This window comes from Physeter macrocephalus, chromosome 5 (genome assembly GCF_002837175.3).
Source record: "Physeter macrocephalus isolate SW-GA chromosome 5, ASM283717v5, whole genome shotgun sequence".
NCBI lineage: Eukaryota > Metazoa > Chordata > Mammalia > Artiodactyla > Physeteridae > Physeter > Physeter macrocephalus.
The window spans coordinates 5697602-5711057 of NC_041218.1; the positions used below are offsets into that span (position 1 = coordinate 5697602).

Sequence of the window (13456 nt, forward strand, 5' to 3'; positions counted from 1 at the left end):
CAAAGAAGGAAGATCATGTGAAGATAGCGGCAGAGATTGGAGTGATGCTGTCCTAAGCCAAGGAACCCTGGGGCTACTAGAGACCGGAAGAAGCAAGGGAGGACCCTCCCCTGGAGGTTTCCAAGGGAGTGTGGCCCTGCCTACACCTTGATTTCAGGCTCTGGCCTCCAGAACTGTGAGAGAATTTCTGTAGTTTTAAATACACGCGGTTTGTTTGTGGTACTGTGTTACGGGGGCCCCAGGGACCTCATATGACAGGCTCCCTGCCTGCACAGCACAGCTGGGGGCAGTGATCATTCCGAGGTTGTTCCCTGGCCCCATCCTTGTCCACAGGATATGGTGTAACGAGCACCCTAGCAATTCAGACGCCGCTCGACGGGTAGTTTTGTTCATGGTGGCTCTGACCGATCAATATTACTGATGATCAGATACTCTCTGGGACGGCACCCTGTCATCAGATTTAGCTAATACTGATGGAGCACTTGCTCCAGGTGCCAGGTGTGTGCTTATGTAAGCTGTCTCTGTTTATCTCCAAAATAACCCTGTGAAATACTATGACTATCATTATCGGTGTTATTATCCTTATCACAGAGAAAGAGCTTTAGGCCGTCCACAGCTCACAACTATTCTAATCCAACCTGCCAAGAAGGTTCTGGTGTTTAATTGGGTTTTTGATGTCCCTGCTCTGCCCTGCCCCAGCCCCAGGGTTTGGATGCCCGTGAATGGTCCAGGCGGCCTGGGCTGGGAGGCAAGGCTGCTGGGCAGGACAGACACCACCCCATGCGGGGCACACGGAGAACAAAATATCTGGTCTGGCAGGCTGCCTTCCAAGGGTTTGCCCTAGGGGTTGGCCAGGCCTTTGTTTGCCCCCTTTTACATGGAGGACATTGAAGGCTGTTATTTACCCTTCCCATCTCGAAGGTAAATAATCTGCCTTTTATAATGTCATAGGTCTTATTCTCTGGTTCTTTCTCATTTTTTGTTTTTTTAAATAACTTGAGTATTAGAGTGAACACCAAACCAGGAATCAAGAAATCCTGCGCTGAGTCCTCTGTCCCATGACTGCGGGGCGTCTTCTTACTGAGTTACCAGACGTTCGCCAAAAGCCCTTTCTTTGTGTGCCAAGCACCGGGCAAGGCTGAGAGTAAAACTGCCACCAGGAGGGGCACGACCCCCACCCTCACAAGGCTCAGAGTCTACAGGGGAGCCGTGGCACAAGTCACCACGTCGGTTCATTTTTGCTACCGAACACCCCCAAACAGTGACTTAAAACAGCAAACCTTTGGGACTTCCCTGGCGGTCCAGTGGTGAAGACTTCGCCTTCCAGTGCAGGGGGTGTGGGTTCGATCCGTGGTCGGGGTGCTAAAATCTCACATGCCTCGCGGCCAAAAAACCAAAGCGTAAAACAGAAGCAATATGGTAACAAATTCAACAAAGACTTTAAAAATGGACCACATCAGGGCTTCCCTGGTGGCGCGGTGGTTGGGGGTCCGCCTGCCGATGCGGGGGACGCAGGTTCGTGCCCCGGTCCAGGAGGATCCCGCATGCCGCAGAGCGGCTGGGCCCGTGGTCCATGGCCGCTGGGCCTGCGCGTCCGGAGCCTGTGCTCCGCGGCGGGAGGGGCCACGGCAGTGAGAGGCCCGCGTACCGCAAAAAAAAAAAAAATGGTCCACATCAAAAAAAAATCTTTAAAAAAAGCCCATTTTTTTTTCTCAAATACATATAATATATGATAATTAATAATATTAATATTATATAATAATCAGTATGTTAATCTTGTTACTATATAATTATATATTATAATTATGTGATATTGTTATATATAATTATGTATAATATATAATTATATATAACAATACACAGAGATATATTATCTATAATTATGTATAATATGTTACATTATGTATTACAATTATAACATATTAGTTATAATTGTTAATTAAATATTACTTTCTAGTAGATACTTAATATATTAAGGCCTTAAACAGGTTGACGTAATTAATATTATGTTTAATTATATATTATCATTAATCATATAATTGCTAGATAGTAATATTCTATGTCATACCTATGAAAAAGAGGGTTGCAATCTAAGGTCTCCATTCGACTCAGGCGCCATGATTGTATGGAAACTGCTTCGTCCCGAGGTCAGGTGGGCGTCGAGGGGCTGTGAGCGAGGGTGGGGAGCCCAGGTCCTCCGAGGCTGGCATTTGATAGGCCCCCCACCCTTTCATCACTGAGGGTGGGTGAGCATCAGGGCAGCCGCTGTGCCCTTGGGGAGAGGCCAGTGCCAGGAGAACGGAGAGGGAACTTTTCACCACTCTTCTCTGCTCGTTAAGTGTATTTTGAGATTTCTGAAATGACCTCAGGACACAGGTAATAGAATATTCTCGGCTCAAAGACACAGGGAGGGCTTCCCTGGTGGCGCAGTGGTTGGGAGTCCGCCTGCCGATGCAGGGGACACGGGTTCGTGCCCCGGGCCGGGAAGATCCCACGTGCCGCGGAGCGGCTGGGCCCGTGAGCCATGGCCGCTGGGCCTGCGCGTCCGGAGCCTGTGCTCCGCAACGGGAGAGGCCACAGCAGTGAGAGGCCCGTGTAACGCAAAAAAAAAAACCACAGGGTAATGCTGGGCCACCGAACCAAACTGGGTTTAGGGAGGAACCCAGCCGGGAGTCTTCCTGCCAGATGCAGAAGTGGCCTGGAGCCTGCGTGGTGGCCTCCGGGAGCAGAGATGAGGCTGCCTCCAGAGTCACATGACTGGCCAGTGGCAAAGCAGGCAGGAAAACTCGGGTTTTCTTCTCGGGGGAATGTTGGGAAGACAGGAGACCCTTTCTGGTAGGCGGGCATTCGTGGCGCAGGTGAGGAGGGCTTCCGGGGAGCCCAGTCTGCCTGGCCCGCGTGGCGCTCTGCAGAGCTCTCTGCACCTCGGCTTAGATCAGAAAACGATTTCAGAGCAGCTCCGTTTTGCACTGGCTCAAAATCAAAGCTGTGGGCAGCGGTGAGCCATCGTGGAGTCCTTTCACCGTGGACCCAGGCTCCAGGCTTGCACTGGCTTCCGCACTCCATCCACACCCTCCTTCTCTAGACGTGGTGACAACAGTTTTCAGGGAAGGTTCAGAGCACAGCTCCATAGGCTTGGCGTGCGGGCACTGCGTTTATGACGATAATAAAATACGACTTAAAGTCAAATGGACATATTTGGTTATATTCCTCGTTTAATGATGATCTACCTCTGAAACGATCTTTGTTACCTTCACCTAAAAGTTATTCTTAGCCAATGATTCTGTGCCTCTAGCTTTGGTCATTCAGTGGTGGGGAAGAAAAGAAAGCCAGTGGAGCAGAGGGAGAAGCTGGATGGTGGAGTGGGCACAGCTGGCCTCAGCTGATGCCCTGGAACTGGGATGGCCCTTCAGAGTTGTCCCAGATTGGGCGAGTGGGGGCCGGACCCTTGTCTCCTTAGTTAGAACATGTGCTCGTTTGAGGATGGTGTGCCTCTACATCTTCCTGTCCCAACCCCAAGGAAACCATCTCCCATGTGAGCAGCCCTCACGTTGATGCTGATTATGATGGGGAGAAAGTGCAGAAGCCAAACGACACCGCGGGAAAGGAAAACAATGTGAGTCCTTGAGAATCCAGATGCTTAGTTAACTCTACGAACTAATTCCGAAAAAGCTGGGCGAATCAGCTGTTTACAAATCTTACGGGAGTCAAATATCATAAAGAGAAAAGTTTCAGATAAACCATGTTTTGTTGGTTCAGTGAAAGGGTAATTTTCAGGAATGCTACTATGTGAGTTGTTCCTTCCCCTCCATCTCCTACCCTGGGAAAGTTATTTGGGCTTTTTGCTCAGGCGAACTGACTAGTTAGAACATCATAAATCTGCCGGGAGGTATTCTAGACGACGCAGGAACCCTTTGACTGGAAGCGGGTCGAGCGCCTGGACTGAAAGATGCCAAGCAGGCAGGGAGGGAGGGGGCGGTGGGTGGGTCCAAGGCCAGGCACCAGCCCCTCGGCCTCACGACCTCGAACCGTAGGAGGTGGGAGCATCCACCCACTGCGGCGACGGTCTGGACCTATAGCTGTCATTTGTGCTAGGTTCTCGAGAACAGAATCGTTTGTGGGAGCAGGGAAAGCATGAGGGTTTTCACCTGCTCTGTAAAAGGGGGGCGTGGTGGAGGGCGGTGAGTTTGGGTGTCAGACTTCAAGGTTGCAATTCTCGTGCCATCATTGCTTCTGTGTCCACTTGGGCAGTTTACTGGTGCTTCCCGAGCCTCAGTTTCCTCACCTGTAAAGTGTGGACCATAGACCCCGCTTTGCCCTCTGGGCTTGGGGGAGAATGAGATGAGATCCCTGGGTAAAAGCAAGAGGCTGGTACCCTAGGAATGCTGGCTTCCTCTCCACTGCAAAGGGGCCCGTGAGGAAGACCTCCCTAAGAATATAGCTGTGGCTCCTCTACCGCTCCAGGACTTCTGGGATGGTCCCACAGTAACAGAATTTTATTCTTTTCAGTGGAAGTGATTCTTTAGTTGTAAATTCAATGTAAATTCCTCTTTATCCCTTGTGGCGCTTTGGCTAAATACGTTTACAGATTTGTTCCGCAGATGTCCTTACTCACAGCAAAATAGTCCAAATGGCTAAAGCCTCGGCCCCAGAGTGAAAGCCAGTGTGAGCCCCAGGGGTTGAGAGGTAGAGCCTTTAACTGACTGTGGTTGGAAGTGGCCTTTGCCAGGAACTTGAAGGCCAAGCCTTGGGAGGGGGGCTGCTGAGAGTTGGGTGTGCGCATGGAAACCGGGGAGCGCAGCACCCCAGGGGACTCCCCAGTCTCTGCCACCTCCCCCGCCCTCTGCCTCGGGCCTGCAGGGCCCCAGGGCAGTCGCCGGCTCTGGGGGCGGGGTGGTGTGCTGCCCTGGGTTGGAATGTGTCAGCCCAGGAGACGGTGCTGAGCAGCTAGCCTTCTGGGGTTAATGTGTGTCTGTCCTCACCCCCTTGGGCAGCTGCCATTTAGGCTCTCCTGGGATTTTGCACCTCAACTCCAGAGAGTGAGCGTTGGGGCCTTTGTGGGGCTGGGGTCTGGGCTGGGCCCCCTTTGTGCCTCTGTGTCCTCAGCTCGTTCCAGCATGAGGTGGGACCTACGCCGCCTTCCACAGTCAAGGCCTTGGGCGCCGTGGGCCACTCTTGGGTAGAGTCAGTTTGTGCCTCTGTGTCTCACCCCCGACAGCGCGGGGATGGACTGGAACACGCTGCGGCGAGGGCGGAAGCGGGAGAGCCAGCGACAGAGCCGGGGAAGGGGGATGGGAGGAGGGGGGTGCTCAGGCAGGGAGTGGAAGTGGAGGAATAAAGTGCATTTCTGCGGGCCGGTGATCTCTGTCCCAAGGAACGAAGGGGAAACACTTTCCGGCCTGTGTTTTTGCCCTCCTAGCTCCGCAGGCACCCCCCCGACCCGCCCAAAGCTGCTGACAGTGCTGGCTTGTGCCCCCCCCGCCAGCCTCTCTGGCCTGGGGGCGCCTCTCAGGCTGCTAATTAACAGTTCTCATGTAGGGAGGCATGAGAGCATTTGATGGGGGAGATGGAGCCTCATTAGGGGTTGGAAGGGCCCTCCCGGGTCTAACATCCCATGAGTTTGTGATGCCTGCCGACCCTGCAGGTGCCCACCCACCGCCTGCCCCTCCCAGCCCTCGCTCCCGGCAGGCGGAGGGGGGCACCACAGGAAGAGTCTTGGACTGCATGGCAGAGGGCCGTAATCCCAGTCCCACGTCCCCCAGCTTCATTGACTTGGGCAAAGCTCAGAGCGCTGTCTGCGACCACGAGATGGCTGCTGTCTGAGTGGGCGCATCGTTCAACACGCTGAGCCCTGGACTGGCGAGGGAGGGGCCTCATCCCCGGTGCATTACGTTAGGTCACAGCCCGTACCTGGAACAGAAGAGGGTCAGATGGCGTTGGTTTGAAAGGCCCAGAGGATTTCATACAGACCCTAAGGAAACAGGAGGAGTCCTTCACCAGATGGCATCTTTCTCCCGCGATCCGGAGAAGGAATCTGCCAGCAGGAGACTGGCAGGTCTCACAGATCCGCGCAGCAAGCCTGCCCAGCGTGGTCGCCGAACAAGTGGGGACGCAGGTTTGGGGAGGTGAGTCCACTCGGCGGGTTAGCGGCTGAGCAAACGCAGGAGAGACGCACAAAGTGTCACAAGCCCTCAGCTTCTGACGGAGCCAGGACCGCTCTGGGCTGGCGGCCCTTCTGGGCACGAAGCTTGGGTGCCCGGGGCAACCTGCTCCCCCATCCCGCAGACCTCGCCCTGCCAGCCCTGCCAGCAGCTTCCCTTGGTGCGTGGGTGAAAATCCGGAGAAGGGCTTGGCTCCACCTTCAAGGTCAAGATCAAGATTGACTACTGCTGCCTTGTTTGCTTTTGTTTAGAGAACTGTAGGTTTCCAAGGGGAGCAAGCAGGCTCGCAGCCCGTCCGCACAGAGCTCTTCCTGCTGAGAGGCTGGGAGCCTGGGATGGTGTCCGGCTTGGTCTTGCTGGGGGCAGCGTCCTGCGTCCTCCATCCCCTCACCAGTGCAGCTCAGGACCAGCTTTGTTGCTGGGTCCCAAGTGAGTGTTCACTGGTACCAGTGGGAAAAACATCCCCGGTGGTGCAGCAACACTGCCCCTAACCTGGTGTCCTCGCCCCGCTGGAAGCCTCAGGGGCCTGCTTTTCCTGAATCTTGTTCTGTGACCGACGTGAGAGACACTGGCCGGCGTCCAGCCCCTCCTCAGAGGAGGCTGGTTCTCCGAGCTTTCTGTGGTCTGAGAGCGGCTGAAAACTCCCCTGGGCTGGCGGGGGCCGGGCCGGGCCGGACCTGTCGTTGGTGCCCTGGTCTTGCAGGAAGTGGGGCTCCTCTTCCACTCCCTGGACTCCTCAGGGAATTTCTGTTCCGTTACCTTTCCTTAAAGCACCCAGTGTGTCCCACTCAGCAGGCACTCCCTAAACACTATTCTGGCTTCTACCGAGGTGACTTCGGTTTTGAAGGTCAGACCAAACCTTCTCATCTTTAGAAAACTCTCGAGTCACAGGACTCCCAGGAATGGCCAAAGTGAGTTACGACATCACCTTGTCTCACAGCAGCAACGGCATCGGGTGCTGTCATGGTCCAGGACCACCGAGGAGGCAGGACTTCCGTGCCCCTGAATCTCCCCTCGCTTCCACACTCACAGGGAAGGAGAGGGGAGGACGGGAGGGGAAGGGGTCCTTTAGAATCTCCAAGTTGGGAAAGACGTGGGTACTTAAATGTCCACCAAGGACCACCTAGTCCAATCCCGAGAAGGTATCTTTAAAATACTCGGACTCTGAAACGGCCAGAGGCTCCCGGGCACACGTACACACAAATGTCAAATAATCTCCCTATTTCTTGAAGCTACAAGGAGTGTCAGCTTCAGCCGCCTTCTCACCAGGTGTCCTGTGCTGGGCTCCTGGAAGAGCAGACTTGGGTGGGGATGGTGACGTGTACTGGAGGTGGTGATCACACGCAGGGGAGCTTTGGGGCCGACTCCTGGGAGGAGGGGAGGGAGGAGGGGGAGGGGCTGAGTGGCGGTGCCCTCCCAGCCGGGGCCTCGGTCCACACTCCCAGGTTGTGCTGGCTTAGTCAGTCACGCATCCCACGAGGGCAGCCCGGCCTTGGGCGAGGTGGCAGCCTTTGGCCGAGGCAAACCTTGAAAGGGGGGCAGCGGGCGCCGTCTTCCTGTAGCACCGCCGGCAGCCGGGAGCAAGCCCCTCATCCCTGAAGAGGGGCCCAGGAGGAGCATCCAGCACCCTGGACCCTCTGTGGAATGGAGCCACCTGCTACCCTTTGTCTCCTCCACCCCTTCCTGCCCAGCGGTGAGAAGCATAGGTCCAAGTTGTGCTGAAGGTGGAAGAGGTGGTCGTGTCCACCTCCACTGCTCCACCGAGGTGGCACCTGGTCTTTGCGATTCTTAAGGTCAGCCTTGAAGGGGAAGGAAGAGGAACGGTGACTAATATAAAGAGCTGACGTTCACCGAGCTGGCGCGCCCAAGCACGTGTGTGCGGTGGCTTACCTGAGCCCCGCCTGTGAGGTGATGCCCATTCTCCAGGTGGGAAAATCTTTGCAGCAGAGGCCAGGCTCCCAAGCCCGAGCCACCTGGCACCCGAGCGCCCATGCACAGCCACCGTGCCCCACAGCCAGATGGTGCGGGCAGGCAAAGTGGCACCTGAGGACACGCACGGAAGGCGCGGGACGTTTACCTCCGCAGACCAGAAGTCTGCGGTCTTGCACCTGCAGCTCCTGATGCGTCCACCGTGGGCACGGCGGCCCCATGATGGGCGGACCCGCAGCTCTGTGAAGCTCGCTGTTCTGCAGGGAGCCAGCGGCAAGAGAAGAGGGTCCTGAATGTCACCAGCCAAAAGAAGTGACTTCTCCCTCCTTTGAGTCCTCACATTGATTTGCATGTGACACCGTACTTCCCTGGTCCTCTTGGCTCTGGCCAGGCCCCCACTTACCCACCTTCACAGCCTCTGCTTTCAACCACCCTTCATCCTCAGCAAACGTTCTTTCACAGCAATGATCAGACCGTGGCTAATGGAAAATTGGTGGGTCTTAGGGTTTTTTCCTAATGTTGCTTTCCAAAAATTCTGCTGGTTAGTGTCTTTGGGTCCCTAAGAGACCACCTTTCATGGAAAACTGAAGGAAGTAGACTGATGCCCAAGACTCTTGGCCGCAAACAAATAGCTTCTCGTCATCCATTTTCCTTTTTTTTTTTTTTGTCTCCTCCTTTGCGTCTCTTTTTTTGCTTCTTGTTTTCTCCTGTTTCCCTGCCCTCTATCTCTTCTCATGCTTTGTTTTGTTTCTTCAGAACTAGATTTCACCAGGCTTGAAAAACCTGCTCTCTGACCCAGTTCCCTTCCCTGTGGTCACCGCCCCAGCCAAGAGGCACCAGCCGAGTCCCTGTGGGGACACTGTCCCTGGTGCTTCGAGGTTTGTCTGCTTCTTCTCAGACTGTTAGGTCACCTTTGAACGGAATCGTGACACGTACGCTTACCAGACAGTACGTTAGGTATGCTTGGCACCACGACAGCCTCTGTCACGTGTTTTATCATTTAACTCTTCATCAGCTCTGCCTGGTTCATGTTATCACCCCCATTTTTACAGCTGGGGAACCTGAGGCTCAGATAGACTGAGCAATTTGCCCAAAGGATGCAGTTGGCGAGAGCAAGGCCAGCGTTTGAAGCAAGCGTGGTTGTCTCCCAGATTTATGCTCTTTCCCCTGCAAGATTCCTTCTCGCTTCCCCTCCGAGTCCTAATGGGGTCGGGGGCTGGAAGGCAGAAATGCCTGATGAGAAGCTGCCAGCTCCAGAAGGCCCGCCACTCGCTGGCAAATGGACGTTCCTGTCCCCCGTGTGTGCTCTGAGGACCCGGCCTTGTAAAGATTGTTCCAACGAGCTGGGCTTTGGGACCTGGGTTTCCCACCATGTCCTTGGCATCCCTGAACCTAAGTTGCTTCGTGTGTAAAATAGCAATGAGAATATCCACCTGAGGCTGGTGAGAGAATTAAATGACATCAGAGCACCTGGCATGTAGCAAACTTGAATGAATTATAAAATGTCTCCTCTTTATTTGTTGGCTGTAGTGTTGGAGAAGCCCCGAGAGAGCAAACCGTGTAGCGGGGCCTGCAGGGCGGGAGGGCTGAGCTTTGGGTAGAGCTCACGCCAGGCCCACCCTGCTTGGGTTTTCTGTGGCTGCTGGGTTTCCTTCTTACAATAGTATCTTTCATCTTACTGCATTGCAGCACCCTTTTGGTACTGAAGACAGGTGTAAATAAGTATCGCTGGGACCCGATAAATTCTATTTAAGCAAACAAACAAATCTCCTTGGTCCGTATTTGGGGGCGGGGCGTGGGAGCTGGGTCCGTTCCCAGTGCTTTTTGTTTCTTCCATTCTTCTTCCCCTCCTCCTGCTCCCACCCCGCTTCCCTGATGGCACGTCCCACAGGCCCCTGACCCCCTGCTGTTTCCTTGGCGAGTACATCCCACTCTGCCCAAAGTGGGCTCTGTGGGCCGTGGGTATGTGCGCGGTGGGGTGTGCACGGTGGGGCGTGGACAGTGGGGCGTGGACAGTGGTGCTGTGTGTGGTGGGGTATGGACGGTGGGGTGCGGACAGTGGGGCGTGGACGATGGGGTGTGGACGGTGGGGCGTAGACAGTGGTGCTGTGTGTGGCGGGGTGTGCACGGTGGGGCGTGGACAGTGGTGCTGTGTGTGGCGGGGTGTGCACGGTGGGCGTGGACAGTGGGGCGTGGACAGTGGTGCTGTGTGTGGCGGGGTGTGCACGGTGGGCGTGGACAGTGGGGCGTGGACAGTGGTGCTGTGTGTGGCGGGGTGTGCACGGTGGGCGTGGACAGTGGGGCGTGGACAGTGGTGCTGTGTGTGGCGGGGTGTGCACGGTGGGCGTGGACAGTGGGGCGTGGACAGTGGTGCTGTGTGTGGCGGGGTGTGCACGGTGGGCGTGGACAGTGGGGCGTGGACAGTGGTGCTGTGTGTGGCGGGGTGTGCACGGTGGGCGTGGACAGTGGGGCGTGGACAGTGGTGCTGTGTGTGGCGGGGTGTGCACGGTGGGCGTGGACAGTGGGGCGTGGACAGTGGTGCTGTGTGTGGCGGGGTGTGCACGGTGGGCGTGGACAGTGGGGCGTGGACAGTGGTGCTGTGTGTGGCGGGGTGTGCACGGTGGGCGTGGACAGTGGGGCGTGGACAGTGGTGCTGTGTGTGGCGGGGTGTGGACAGTGGGGCGTGGACAGTGGTGCTGTGTGTGGCAGGGTGTGGACAGTGGGGCGTGGACGGTGGGGCGTGGACAGTGGTGCCGTGTGTGGCGGGGTGTGGACGGTGGGGCGTGGACAGTGGTGCCGTGTGTGGCGGGGTGTGGACAGTGGGGCGTGGACGGTGGGGCGTGGACAGTGGTGCCGTGTGTGGCAGGGTGTGGACGGTGGGGTGTGGACCGCAGGATGCGGACTGTCAGCGTGGAGAGCAGGGTGTGTCAGCAGTAGCATGTGGACGGTGGGTGTCTGGAGCCCCAGCGCACAGCCTCCGTCTGGGAGGAGCAGAGTCCCACGGCCGTCACGAGCCGGGCGGAGAGACCGTGTCCTGCTGGGACCCTGTCCTTTCTCGCGGTGTGCCCTGCACGTCCCCTGGCTCCGTGGGATTCTGTGCTCTCGGCTCTCGAGGCAGTGGTTTGGTACTCACAGGAGGTGGGACAGGAGGACAGACGGTCCTTGCATGCCGAGGGCAGGGGAATGTGCTCTGGGCCCTGGGAGCCAAGAGAGGTGAGTCTAGTCCCAGCTCGACTGTACAAGCTGAGATGGGTTCACCTAACCGCCGTGGATCTCATTCTAGAAGGTCTCTAAGGCCCCATGAAGTGCTGGGGCTCAGGCATGGGGTGGTTGTCCTTCCTCCCCTGACAGAGGCCGGATTCCCCTGGCCTGACCCTTGCAGGGAGGGGGCTGCAGGGTTGTCACATGGCTCTGCCTCCATAAGTCCGTGACGTGAGGGGTGGGACGTACACAGGCACTCGCAGGGGCTCTCCAGGCGCTGATGGAGGTCGAGGACCGTGCCACCCTCAGCCACCTGGAGGTGGCTCCAGCCACCCAGGAGCACGTGCTTCTTGAGCACCGGAGGGTGTGTGTGTGTGTGTGTGAGTGTGTGTGTGTGTGTGTGTGTGTGTGTGTGTGCGCGCGCGCGTATGGAGAGAGAGACAGACACGTAGACACAGACATGCAGGTACAGACTAGGACATGGAGAATGAACCGAGCTTAATTTTCTGGAATCTGCACCTTGAATCAAGCTCCTTGTTGGTTCATTTGTAATAGGATCTTTAGAGGAATAAATGACAGTCACCCTGGGGGCAGGACTCTCCTTTATGATCCAAGGTGGGCGTGGCGTCGTAGGATGAGACGTGAACTGGGGTAAAAATAAGTGGATTCGCCTTTGGGTTTGCCACTAATCACCGGAGTGTCCTCAGGCAGGTCGCAGGGCCTGGGCCCAGATTCCGCTGTGGCCTGGGAGCCGGAAGCGTCGTGGTTTAGCAGAAGAGCCTGGACTGGGAGTGGGACTGTCTTGGTTTCAGTCACATTCATCCCTTCTCATTTTTGTGTCCTGTTTCCTCTGTGGTAAAAGCAGTTGATAATATTAGGTTAAACCATAGGAAATAGCCAGTACTTCACCATTTTTTTCGAGCCCTGGTCCGGGAGGATCCCACATGCCGCAGAGCAACTAAGCCCGTGAGCCACAACTACTGAGCCCACACGCCTAGAGCCTCTGCTCCGCAACAAGAGAAGCCACTGTGGTGAGAAGCCCGCGCACCGCAACGAAGAGCAGCCCCGCCTGCTCGCCGCAACTAGAGAAATCCCGTGCGCAGCAATGAAGATCCGATGCAGCCAAAGATAAATTTTTAAAAAATGTATATAAGAACCATTTTTAAACAGTTAAGTTTCAAAAATGTGAATTAGTTTATTGGCAACCCTGTCATTTTGATTTTTCCCCCATTGCTGAAGCAGAGTATTTCTCTTCCTTTTTCTGGACTCTTTCTGGAACCTGGCTGCAGCCCTCTTCGTCCCCTTCGTCCAGACGTGGGGCCCGGGGCACAGGGCACGGCAGGCTGGAGCCCTCGTCAGCCTCGCCGCAGTCATCACCTATTTTTTAAAAGTTGGAGAGAAAAAGTGGTCATGTCATCACCCCCCTGGTGCGAGCTCTGCGATGGAGACACGAAGGAGTGACCGAGGGCGATTCTGGAGATGCTCCGAGCTCGGAAAGCCCTTTGAGGCAGCCGCCCACCCTCTGAGGGTGAAATTAAACGTAGTTCCGAGCTGGCACAAATGGTGCAGAGCCCCTGCCTTCCCGGGGCGCCCGCTGAGCCACGGCCAGGCCTCCCTTCTCACGTCACATCCCACCTCCTGGTGGCCACTGATGCTGAGTTGGGGCCCCCTGGGGCCCTGAAACGGGACCGAGGGAGAGCCCAGGGCCCTGGCTTCCTGGGAAGGGGAGGTTGAGATCTGGGCAACGCCTACCCTCCTGCTCCCATACTCCTAGGCGGGGGGAGCACTTCTAAGGCGATAGCCTTACTGCAGGAGCCTCAGATCTCCAGGGTCAGCGTCTCCACTCCTAGGACAGAGTCTTTATCCCATGAGCTGGCTTCTTGGGACCCCAAGCCTCAGCGACCCTAGTGCATCCCATAACCTATGGTGCAGTGCTTCTCATGTACCCTGGGACTGGGCTGGGCCCTGGGAGCCGCAGTGGAGGAGGGCGGCTCCAGCCACTCCCACCCCTCGGGCTGGGGCCCCAGTCCTGACTGACGTCTTTCAGGAGCCTCAGTTCAGTCTGACGTGGCCTCCCTGCAGCCTGCAGGCTTCGTGTGGGTGCTCGAGGTCTGGGCCATCCATCCATTCGCAACGGTGGACGGTCGCTTTGAGGGAGGCGTTCT

General features: G+C 56.3%; 1 pseudogene; it reads left to right on the forward strand.

The window, feature by feature from the left end:
• Positions 1-11571: 11571 nt before the first annotated feature.
• Positions 11572-13456, forward strand: part of LOC114486372 (heterogeneous nuclear ribonucleoprotein A1-like 3) — a 15356-nt pseudogene continuing 13471 nt past the window's right edge.